The sequence below is a fragment of the Malania oleifera genome, chromosome 9, assembly GCF_029873635.1.
Source record: "Malania oleifera isolate guangnan ecotype guangnan chromosome 9, ASM2987363v1, whole genome shotgun sequence".
Classification (NCBI taxonomy): Eukaryota; Viridiplantae; Streptophyta; class Magnoliopsida; order Santalales; family Ximeniaceae; genus Malania; species Malania oleifera.
The window spans coordinates 44712330-44725735 of NC_080425.1; positions in this window are offsets into that span (position 1 = coordinate 44712330).

Consider the following 13406-nt stretch of genomic DNA (forward strand, 5'->3'; position numbering starts at 1 on the left):
ATGATTTTTGAATAATTCAATTTTTAATTCTTCATAAGATGACATACTCTTATCATTGGATTCACCATATGATTTATCACAAGAATCATTAAATGATTTGGATGAAAACCTTTGTTCTTCGTCATCATCCCATGCCATAAAGCAAGTATTAGCAACAACTTGGTCACTTGATTCACTATCTGAACTACTTGTTGACTCTACGAGTCCAATCCGGTTTTGATAATGACAAAGCACTTAGTATTTGATCTATGCGTTGAGTTTTTGAACATGACTTATATTAAACATGCATGGAAGGATAATGAGTCATGGAAGCCTTAAAGTAAAGCACATATATCTTGGAAAGATCTATGGAACTCAAAGAGTATGAGAGTCATGATGCAAGTGGCAAAATACAAGCATATATTGGGAATGGGTACTTAAACCTCACGTATTTACATTTTCGTATGATTTAATTTGAGGCTCAACATAACTTAGAAAGACTTTAGGATTCATGCATTTCATGTATATCATTAGGGGAATTTCATGGACTTAGAAATACTTTTAAAAACATGGAAAATATGTTTTATAAAAGACTCAAGAAGGAGAGCAAGGTAGAATTTTAAATTAGAAAAGAAAAATTCAGAAAATGGGGACTTCGGTTGACTGAACTTTAAGTTCGGTTGGCTAAAGAATTTCCTCAGACGTCTGAAGAATAAGTTCAATCGTCTGAAAATTTATGGGTGACAAACAAAATCTGACAGAAACACCTCAGATGACTGAACCTTGACCTCGGTCATCTGAACTTGACACTTCGGTCATCTGAACCTTGACCTCGATCGTCTAACCCTGTGTCCAGGCTATTTTTTCAAAGGGTAACAATGACTTCAGTCATCTAGGCCCTTGGCCTCGGTTGTCTGAACTTGCTGGAAAACTTAAAATTATGATTTTTATTGAGCAAACACACGAGCTATCTCATGATCCGACGGTTGAGATCAATTCTAAGGCTAAGACACTATAAACATTGATATCTAAACCCTAATAGGTATGAAAAACATAAGAAGAACAACGTAAAGTGAAGAACACATCTTGTTGAAAAGAAAACTGAGATTCTTGAGCCGATTGCTATACGTTTGCCTAAGCTCTAGCTTCTACACATTATCTTTGGGAAAATCTACTCAGAATATCTAAGTGAAACTTAGCTACTCATCTGGTTCTTTCATTCTAGTATTGAGGTTTGATAAATCACATTTTTTATAAGAGTTAGTTGGATAAAGTTTTTCTTATATAAGCTGATCTACTTGTTGATATCCATTTTTCATAGAGTATATCATTGCAAAATCTATTTTTGAATTCTTGTTGAGAAGTTAATCTTGTGTGTGCATATAGAAAATCATTTCATTAAGAATTTTACCACTTGAGAAGATCTTTTGGTATTGATTAAACACTTTTGATTCAAATGAGATTTCATTCAAAGAGTTGATAATTTCAATATAACAAACCTACTTATTTAAAGATCATTTATGTTTGTAACTATATATATATATATATATTGAAGGATATTTTCATAAAATCATATAGTAAGAGTGTTGATCCTTGGTATCATCATCTTAGAGATACATATACATATACATCAAGTCAAATATTACCTAGATTACATTGAGATTGAAATATTATTGAGGTTAACATATTTCGTGAAATAATTTTTACAAAGTGGGTGTAACATCTTAGCAGTTTGCAAAGTTATTTTTAAATTCAAAGATCTAACCTAAGATCTCCAAAGCATTTATTTATACAAACATTTTTGGGAGAATTGATAAAAAGGGATTTGTGTGTTAAAGCATATCATACATAAACAATTATATCATTTCATACATTCTGAGCTTTAGATTATATCATATGTTAATGTATTGGGAATTTGAATTGTACTCACAAGATTTTGTTTGGAAGCATTTGTGAGTGTTTTTATAGATTTTATTGTATACATGGTTTGGTGTGTGAAGTGGTGTTTGAGGAGAGAGTTGTATTTCTTGCAAGCAGCGGGTGAGGAGGAAGTTGTACCTCTTGTAAGCAGTGGATTGTAAAGGAAGCTCTGTCCCAATTTAAGGAAAAAGGATTTTAGTGAAATCCTTGAGTGGTTGCTCAAGGCGAGGACGTAGGCCGAGTTGGCTGAACTTCATAAAAACTTTGTTTGCCTTCTCTCTTCCCTTTACTCTTTACTTTCAGCACTACATTTCAACTGCTCATATTGCATGTATAGGTTGAATAACATTGCACACTATTAATTGGGAAATAATAACTCATTGCTAAATATACAAGTAAGGAGTAAGTGGTAAAAAGATTCAAAGTACTTTTAAAATGCCCAATTCACTCCCCTCTTGGGATTACACCTAATTCAACACTACTTGTACTTATATTGTCCCATGTAGTGGCCTTCATTGCCTTTTTATTTTTCATCTTCGAATCCCTTTTATTTGTGTGTTGACTCTATGAGTCCTTCCCATTTTCATCATGACAAATCCAATAGTTCTTACCTATGCATTGAGCTTATTAAAAGGTTTTAACCCTTAACATGCACAGATTGTTAGGACGCAAGGAAGCCATAAGGACTACAATGTTCACATCATATGGTGCCATTTGAAGAAGCAAAGGAAATGAAGACCAAATAATTTCAATTGTGTTTATTGCTCATTTTATTTTGGGTAAGTAATATCAATCATGGTCTATAATAATTAATGCATTGCATGCATGATAGGATACATAAGCTCAATGACCATAAATTGACTTTAGCTCCCTAAACATCACATGAAAAGTCCCATATAACTTAGAAATTATACTTATGTTAACAGGGGTGACTTCTAATAAAAATCAGGACCTAAAATGACCATTGAAAGGGCCTCGTTTGACCAAACACGTCTAGTTATACTATACTGGGTTGACTGAACCACATTTGGGCGAGGAGATTAAGCCTTGGTCGACCAAACCTGTGCAATATGAATGCTACGGTCGACCGAACCGTATGGAAGTCAACATTTCGATTTTGCACGGTCAACCGTCTAGTTTTTGAACATAGTATCCTCAGTAGACCGAACCACCATGTGCTTGACACCCCGTACACTTAGTCGGCCAAGTTTTTAGTTCTCTTTGGCCACGGTTAACCAAACCGTATGAGTAGCCGACCTTCCTCTTTGTTGGTCAACTAAACCTCAAATGGTTCAAAAATGCCAAAATATAGTCGACCATATTCATAGTTGAAAAACTCCATGGTCAACTGAATCTTTTAAAGTGGTTGACCGAACCCTCAGTATGGTCGACCGAAACTCTCGGGTTGCCCAATTTTTACTGAGATAAAACAGGGATTATTTTTTATTAACCATACTTAAACTTTTTCAAAAATACCAAATGAGTTCCAAATGCTTATATTTTTTGGAGTATCTATAAATACTCCCTCATTTGGTTTGATTAGAACTGATTAGCAAGCATTACTAACAAAATATTCTCTAAAATTTCAAAAACCTATTTCTCTCATACAAGCTTCAAAAACCTACTCAATCTTACTCATTCCTATTGCAAGATATCCTTTGCGAGTGTTTCTAGAGATTATTAATATAAGCTTACACTCTCATATTATTTGATTGAGATTGATTTTTATTGAGAGTAAGCTTTGAATTTTCCCTTGTGATTTTATTCATAAGTTTTCTTTGGGAAAACTCTCTAGGGCTTGTGAGTCTTGCATTATTGTTGCAAAACACAAGAGCTTATTGTATTTGTTTGTGAAAACATATTTTGACAAACTAAATCCAAATATTTCTTGTGGTTGATTTTTGAGAATTTTTTTTGAAATATTTGCTTGTGTGCTTAAGATATTTGATACTGCACCTTGTGATTGATATTGTTATCCCGAATGAATGATCCCTACACATACACTCTCACGCTCTGATTGCTTTACTTGCATTATTTTGAGAGCAGGTATATAATCTACAATGAGCTTATAATATCCTATCATATTCACTACAAAAAATCAGGGTATTAGTGAAGGATCAAATTCATCATTAATACTTATAAATTCGTCACTAATACTACTAGTGACGAATTTATAAGTATTAGTGACGGTTTTAAATTAGTTGTTATATTTGTGGTTACTACTAACTATTAGTAACGAATTTTAAATTCATTGCTAATAATACAATATTAGTGAAGCATTATAACCGTCACTAAAACCCTAATACCATCACTATAAGTTCTACATCAAATCCGGTTCAATTCCTCACTAATAGTAGGGTATTAGTGACGATTTACAAATTTGTCACTAATAGTGCAATATTAGTGAAAAATTAAATTTCATCACTAATAGTAGAGTATTAGTGATGAATTACAAATTCGTCACTAATAGTGTAGTATTAGTGAAAGATTTAATCCCAAGAGAGGGGTGAATTGGGTATTTTGAAATATTTAATTTTACTACAGCAATCAGTCCTTATTTTAAGATAAAACACAAACAATCACCACGGCTTGAAATTAATTCAATCCAATAAGTTTATATTTAATTATACCATATTAATTACCAAGTGCTTGTAAGGTTATTCAACATACACACATGCAAGATAGGTAATGAAATGTATTGCAAAAATTAAAAGGAGTAAACGAAGAGAAAAGACAAACAAAATTTTTACGAGGTTCAGCCAACCCGGCCTACGTCCTCGCCTTGAGCAACCCACTCAAGGATTCCACTAAATCCCTGCTCCTTTAACTGGGATAGAGCTTCCATTACAATCTGTTACTTACAAGAGGTACAACTTCCTCCTAATCCACTACTTACAAGAGATACAACTCTCTCCTCAAATTCAATTCACAACCCGAACCATGATTACAATATAACTATTCTGTAAAAACTCAATATTGCTTCTACACAAGCTGGTGAGTACAATAGAAATTCCTAACACATATTCATATGATAAAACTTGAAACTGAATGAGTATATATAATATGGTCAATAAAATATCTGAATAATCTTTGGTTAAAAAAACATATTCCACTTCAAATATTGAATCCAACTAAATGATCTCAATACAAATATGTAATTCAGTTTTGCTCTAAAATTCTAGGTCGATCCGTTTTGTTCCAAATATTCAAAACACAATATGATCTTTGCATATGTATATGTGTATATATATATATAATATGTGTTCTAAAGATCAAAAACCTAATATAATACTTTTTAGAAAATATCCCTCAATAATATATATTTATGAGCTCTTAGGATATTTAATCAAATGGTTTTGCAATATTGAAAATATCGAGTCAATAAATGAATAAACACTTGAATAAAAAATATTCAACCTTTGGCAAAACATTTCTTAAGAAGTGATCTTTTCAAACAATATATATATATATATATATATATAAGTACACTCAAGATCAATCTCTCAAATAATATTCATGATAAACTTTTGAGATGAGAAACTCTTTGAGAATAAGTAATAACAAATAGATCGATTTACCAAACGTCAATACCAAGTTAAAATGCACAACAATCGCTAGAATGCCTTTTGAAAATCAATGTAGCCTTAGCTCAGATTTGACATATATGCTTTGAAATCCCAAGCAAGAGTTCAGCAGTGTGTTCAATGCTCTCCCAAGTTGTTCTAAACGTTCAAGACTCTCAATATTTGGCCAAAAGTGAGGCACTAGGGTTTTTAAGTTAATTTTATATGAGTTCTCGACCCTAGGTTTAATCTCAGCCGCAGGATCAATTTAAATGGAAAAAATTCCTCATGTATCCCTGCTGAATCGTAGTTCTGTGCCCAACATTTGTCCACTAGAGGACACCTTCGTCGATGAGTATTCAACACTCATTTATCGACATGAATGTGAGTTCATCGATGAGAGACCTGTCTAGAATTTTTGTGCCCTCATTATTTTCTCGTCGGTGAGAACAAGGTATTCGTCACCGAGTGGCCTTCATACATTCGTCAATGAGGCCATTGGGTTCGTTGATGAGGCCTCTAAAAATTTGCCTCCAAAATTCAATTTAACTTAGACTCTTTTAAATAAATTCTTCATGATATGCATGTGTTCTAAGGTCAGTCTAAGGTATGATTTTGAGCTTCTAGCTATATCATATAAAATATGCAAATACAATGAAATCTAAATAGCCATTCCCATGACTATCTTGTACTTAATGCTTGCTTAAAAACATAAACTGAACATTATGTCAGGTCTACAGGCAATTAGATATAGTAAGCTACCAATCATCCCGCAATAGAGCTTGACATACACTGGTATACCTTGTTCATCTTTGTCTAATTTCAATGAAGAGCTTATAGGGGTCCCTAGTATTTTTTCCATCTTCCATATTAAACCTTTTGAGTAGATCTCTAATGTACTTCGATTGGTTTATAAAAATTTCATGTTTTGCTTGTTTGATCTGAAGTCCTAGGAAGAAATTTATTTAACCCATCATGCTCATCTCAAATTCATTTTACATAGTACTTGCAAACTCATTGAACAACTCTTCATTTGTTACTCCAAATATGATATCATCTATGTATACTTGAACTAGGAGTATGTTATTATTCTTAGACTTTATGAAAAGTATTGTGTCTATCTTCCCTCCGATAAATCCATTATCTAGTAGAAAATCGCTTAGTCTTTCAAACCAAGCTCTAGGAGCTTGCTTTAAATCGTACAAGGCTTTTGTTAGTCTATAAATGTTGTTAACTCTATGAGTCTAATCCTATTTTGATAATGAAAAATCACTTGGTATTTGATCTGTGCATTAAGATTGTGAATAGGAACAATATTTAGCATGCACGGAAGGTTAGGAGTCATGGAAGCCACGAGGATTAAAGCATATATATATAACCTGGCACAATCTATGTAACTAAAAGAGTATAAGAATGAAGATGCAAGTGTCAAGTTCAAGATCGTCATGGGAATGGGTATTTAGAACTGAATGTACTTACATATTTCATATGATTTAATTTGAAGCTCAAAATATATCTTAGACTGACCTTAGGACTCATGCATCTCGTGAAAATATTTTAGGGGCTATTCATTGACTTAGAGACTCTATTTAAACCCCCGAAAAATGTTTTTTGAAGAAGCAACGTAAGAAAGAAAAAATGGTTTTTGAAAACAAAATAATTAAAAACTGAAGTTGGACTACCCAAACGACTGAGGATTACCCTCAGAAGTCTGAAGATGCAACTTCAAATGACTGAAGTTTTATTTCAGATGTTTGAAGAATTTCCTCAGAAGACTGAAGAATTAGTTCAATCATCTGAAGAATTAATTTTGAAACACAGAATAGGCAGAACACCTTCAGATGTTTGAACCTTCAGTTCAGTCATCTGAGCTGGGACTTTCGAAGATTGAACCCATAGTTCAGTCGTCTGACCCTGTATCAAGACTATGACTTTCAGAACTTTAAGGAACTTCAGTCGTCTGAACCCGAGAGCTCAGTCGTCTGAACTTGCAGAAACTATAAAAATTTGGTTTTTAGCAAGAGAACACGTGAGTCGTTTAATTAATCAAGTTGATCCAACAGTCAAGACTTAACCTAGGGCCGAGAACACTTATAAAATCAACCTTTAAACCCTAGTGCCTCACGTTTTGCGTATGATTAAGGAGCTTTGAACATTCTTGCACATCTCTTGATAAGTTTTGAATGCTATTGCTAAGAATCATTGCTTGCACTGCAAAGAACACATTTACTTGGGCATTCACGGATTCAAGGTCTGAGCAAATACATGCACAACCACTACTAAATCTAGGTTTGATCTTGAGGTTTAGAAAAATTGTTTATTGAGCTTTCAATTTTTTATTAATCGCTAATCTTCACCATTATTCATTTATTGAAAAATCTTTTTGGGAGTAAAAAACTTATTTTCCCATAGTTACTTATTTGAAAAATCTTTTGGGAATAGCTTTCTAAAGTTTGAATCGTTGTGATATTCAAAGTTGTATTTTTTTTCAAAGAGATTTATCTTATTGGTGCAAAAAGTATTTGAAAAATATTATTTAAATCTTTGAAAAATTCAAAGTCATATTTTTATTCAAAAATTTAATCGTACGAGTTATTTGATAGCAAGAACTTAGATCTCCATAATACTCAAAGATTTTCTTATCTCACAAACTTATTCTTGAATATTCATCTTAAGAGATTGAAATTATTTGATTGCAAATACTAAGAGCCTCTAAATACATATCCTTGAAGAATATTATTTTTGAAACATAGTGTTTTGTAATAACAAAAGGAATTTACCCATGGCCTCGTTGACGAACACAAGGGATTCGTTGATGAGGGTACAAGAGGGTCTCGTCGATGAGGACCTGTTTCATCGATGAGAAGATACCGAGAGGTTGTTCCTAATCTTTGAATTTCGTTGACAAGAAGATGGCATTCATCGACAAACCTTCTTCTTGGCCTCGTCGACGAGATGACGTGGCTCGTCGATGAAGCCCATAGTATAAATAGTGTTAAACGAGAATTTTTATGCAGAAATTCAGCGACACTCTCTCTCCCTTCTCTCTCTACGGTTCCTTCTCTCTCCCTCCTTGATTTCAGCCCTGTCGATCACTAGATCGACGATCTGAGGCTACCATGACACTCCTGGGGAAGTTCTCCCTAAGTTTGTCACAGCGGATCGTTGGAGGGACGAAGTTAGATTTCATCCCATATTCAAGGTAAGGTCTTTTTGTCAAAATTTGGCTTTCCAATAGTTGTAGGAAATGTAGCAGGCGAAGAAATAGTAATATTCTATTCTGGAAATTTTTTTTCAGGGTACTAAGTGGGGAGCCTTGCGGATGTAAGGCCCGTTACAGTAGGGAATTTTTAGGAGGAATCAGGTAAGGGAAATATGCTATGCTAGGTAACTTTAGTATGATTTCAGTATAAATTATATGTTTTTTTACTAGGTTATTATTCAGAGCTGGAATTTATACATTTTATCAGTTATGTTTAAGATGTTTTAAATTACCATGTGGCATGAGAATATGGATACAATACTGAATCATGTTTTACAGTATTTATACAGAAACATGTTTTATAGTATTTTCAGGATTATGTTTTACAGAATATACAAACAGAGAATATGCTTTACAGTATACCATGATTATACAGTTTTACAGTACCATGACATATAGATTTACAGTTAATCTTAGAAATATAGTTAATATAGTTACAATTTACTACGACATCATGGTTAATACAATTATTACAAAATCATGGTAAAACATATAGTTGTATATAGAGATGTATTATATAGTATCAGACCTTGATGGACCATTACAGATATAGTTTATAGAGCACGGTACCATAGCTATATACAGTTCAGAGTGCAACCACATATTCAGATAATATATGGTAGATAAGTCGATCGTGCCTATGTTATGGATAAGCTTCCTATCAGATATCGGTTGAGGATGGCCAATCTGACTGATGAAGTATAGTGGTTTATCCTGGTAGGCCAGCTAATGATAGATCCTGCCTACAGGCTGCACAACATTGTCATAAGGGGTTAAATCATGACATACAGTTTTCCATAGGAAAGTTTTTCAGTATTTATATGTATATGCAGTTTACATAAATAGAGGATGTACTTATGTATATTAGAAGTATTATGAATAGAAAACTTATAAAGACAGTTATGTTAAGCAACATGAACAAGGTGGTATTATATATTATCTGTACCTGTATTCCCAGATTCAGTTATTCATGATTTTATAGAATTAGATTTTTTTTATAGAAATGTAATTCACTTGCCACACAATAGCAATAGCATATTTCGTCTTACTGAGCGTCGTTTCATCCCATTATAATAACATTTTTCAAATGATACATCTTGGTGAGGAGATCAGGCTCGCAGGTAGAGGGACTATAGTACCTCCCTGTCAGAAGGGTAAGTCTTTTCGAGTAGAAAATATTTTTGTATAGCCCTATTCAGTTATATACATGTAACTTAAGGATAATCTAGTTCTCTAGTAATGTAATATATTTGTGTATGGTTGTGGATATATGACTACAGCTTCTTGCTGCTTAGGTGGATAATTACCTAAAGTAGAAGGTATCAGACCAGTGTAATTTCAGCTTATATGTGAATAACAGTATATATGGAAAAAAATAAAAATTTAAATTATAGAAGGTTGTTATAGTTTGGTGTCAGAGAAGTGTAATTTCATCTTATATGTGAATAACAATATATGTGGAAAAAAATAAAAATTTAAATTATAGCAGGTCATTATAGTTTCGTATCAGAGCCTAGGTTACTAGGTTCTGTAGACTTTAGATTGCAGCTAAAGCAATACTAAAGTATAGGAAATGATTTGAAGTTGTTTTGTAGTCGGGGTGCAGGACTTTCTGTGGTGATTTTTGTGTTTTTTCTGGGGTGACGATTTCAGGAAAATTATAGTAAACTATCATTGGGTCATGTGTCTGAGTTATGGGACTTGATTCTGAATTTAGAACAGGGAAGGTAGTAAAGCGTGAATATGGGATTATAATTGAATGAAATAGATAATGATTGTATAGGCAATAAAGTTTTAAAGTGTGTTCTTTGTTTCAGGATGGACCCAAGAAGCAGTGGCACGAATGTTGGGGAGGATTGGCCTGGACCTTCTAGCATAGGTGGAGGAGATACAGATGCAGTACTGCGAAGCGTCACCCAGCAAGTGATGGCTGAGATGGCCATGAGCTCAGGGGAGCATAGTTGCACAATTAAGCAGTTTACGCGGATGAAGCCCCCATCATTTGCTGGTGGAGATGATCCAATTATAGTTGAGAATTGGGTCCAGGACATTGAAGAGATGTTGGCTGTGCTTTCTTGTACGAATGAGCAGAAGATGGTATTTATGGCATTTAAACTAATAGGAGAGGCGAAATACTGGTGGAGATCAGCGTGACTGATTGAGGAGTAGAGGCCGGTTCCGGTGCCAATAACTTGGGACTGATTCAAGGAGCTGTTCTTCAAGCGATATTTCCCCTCAGTTGTTTGGAGCGCGAAGGCAGCAGAGTTCATGCATCTGGTACAGGGATAGTTGACCATAACTTAGTATGTGGCTTGGTTTATCGATTTGTCACATTTTACTCCACATCTAGCACCCGAGGAAGAGAAAAAGGCAAGGGCTCAGACATTTATGTAGGTTGTAGACAAGGCTGCGATTATTGAGAGTGGTATATAGAGGGGTACAACGGCTCATAGTTAGAGGAAGAGGCCTGCACCTTAGGATTTTTAGGCCGGCTCCAGTAGGGGTTCATGGAGAGGAGGTCGTGATAGGGGAGATCAGCGACAGATGGTAGGACCTCGCGAGAATCAGGGTACGCCGACTTTCCCAGTATGTCAGATATGTGGGAGATGACATTTGGGGGAGTGCCGGGTTGGGGAGATGTTTGCTATCGTTGTGGGAGACCCGAACACATGGAACGTGCATGCCCAGGACCATCTAATCAGGTTCAAGCTCCCAGACCTTATCGAGGAGGATATCAGGTGCCTCGTGGAGGCCAGCAGAGGAATGTAGCCCTGACGAGGGTTTACACTTTGACGCCGGGTGATATAGAGGCTGCCGCAGATGTGGTGACAAGTATTTTTACTGTTTTATCATATCTAGTTACTGTTTTATTTGATTCAGGTGCTACACATTCTTTTTTCTATGCATCATATGTTAAATTATCTGGAAGTGAGACTTAGTTATTAGATATAGAACTATTAGTAGCTACATCGTCTGGGTCAGTGATGAAGTGTCAAAGGGTACTTAGAGACTATCTAATAGAAATTCAGGAGAGAGTGCTACCAGCTGACCTGATCATGTTAGAGATGTGCGGGTTTGACATAATACTGGGTATGAATTGGTTAGTAGTTAATTATGTCAGTATTGACTGCCATAAAAAGAAGTAGTTTTTAGACCCCCCAGTGAGAACGAATTTAGGTTTACTAGTTCACGTGTACGTGCACCGTCCTAGTTGGTATCCGCTGTGCAGGTGAGCAGATTGCTCCTGGATGGAAGTCAAGGGTTTATAGCTTTTGTAAAAGAAGTGACAGAAAATGAATCGAAGTTTGGCAGTACACCAGTCGTGCAAGAATTTCCCGATGTATTTCCAGAGGAGCTACTAGGGTTTCCTCCCGAGTGCAAGGTGGATTTTTCTATAGATTTGCCTCTAGGGACAGTGCCGATCTCTAAGGTTCCCTAGCGTATGGCTCCAGCTAAATTGGGAGAATTAAAGGATTAGTTGTAAGATTTTTTGGATAAGGGATTTATACGACCCAGTGTATCGCCGTGGGGAGCTCCAGTGTTGTTCATAAAGAAGAAAGACAAGACTATAAGGATGTGTATTGATTACAGAGAGATTAACAAGTTCACTATTAAGAATAATATCCTCTTCCCCGTATAGATGACTTGTTTGATTAGCTCCAGGGTACGCGGGTGTATTCCAAGATCGACCTTAGGTCAGGGTATCATCAAGTGAGAGTAAAAGCAGAGGACATCGCGAAGACAGCCTTCAGGACCAGGTACAGGCACTATGAATTTCTCGTTGTGCCTTTTGGTCTAACGAATGCTCCAATTGTGTTCATGGACTTGATGAATAAAATTTTTCATCAGTATTTAGATCAGCTTGTAGTGGTTTTTATTGATGATATACTGGTGTACTCAAAAAATTTTGAGCATCATGGGGTACATTTGGGGCTAGTACTGCAGACACTCGAGGAGAAAAAGATTTACACCAAGTTTAGCAAGTGTGAGTTTTGGCTTGAGCAAGTTGCATTTTTAGGTCATGTGATTTCAGAAGACGATATTTCAATGGATCCCAGCAAGATTGATACGGTGGTGAATTGGCCAGGCCAAAAAATGTGCAAGAAGTCAGAAGTTTCTTGGGACTGGTAGGTTATTACCGTCGATTTGTTGAGGGGTCTTCAGCTTTGTTAGGTCCTCTCATACGTTTGACTAGGAAAAATGCTAGATTTGTGTGGGATGAAGAATGCAAGCAGAGTTTTCAGCAATTAAAGTAGCGGCTCGTCACTGCACAGGTATTGATGATTCCATCATGAGGTGATGAGTATGTGATTTACAGTGACACGTCTTTGAAAGGGCTCGGTTGTGTACTGATGCAGCATGGTAGGCTGGTAGCATATGCTTCCAGGCAGTTGAAAGAGTATGAAAAGAATTACCTTACTCACAATTTGGAACTGGCAGCAGTGGTGCACGCGCTAAAGATTTGGAGACATTACTTATATGGTGAGAGATGTGAAATATTTTCAGATCATAAGAGTCTAAAGTATTTCTTTAAACAGAAAGAATTGAATATGCGGCAAAGGAGGTGGTTAGAACTCATCAAGGATTACGATTGTATCATCAGTTACCACCCAGGTAAAGCAAATGTGGTGGCTAATGATTTGAGCCATAAATTAGAACATACAGAACAACTAGCAGCAGTA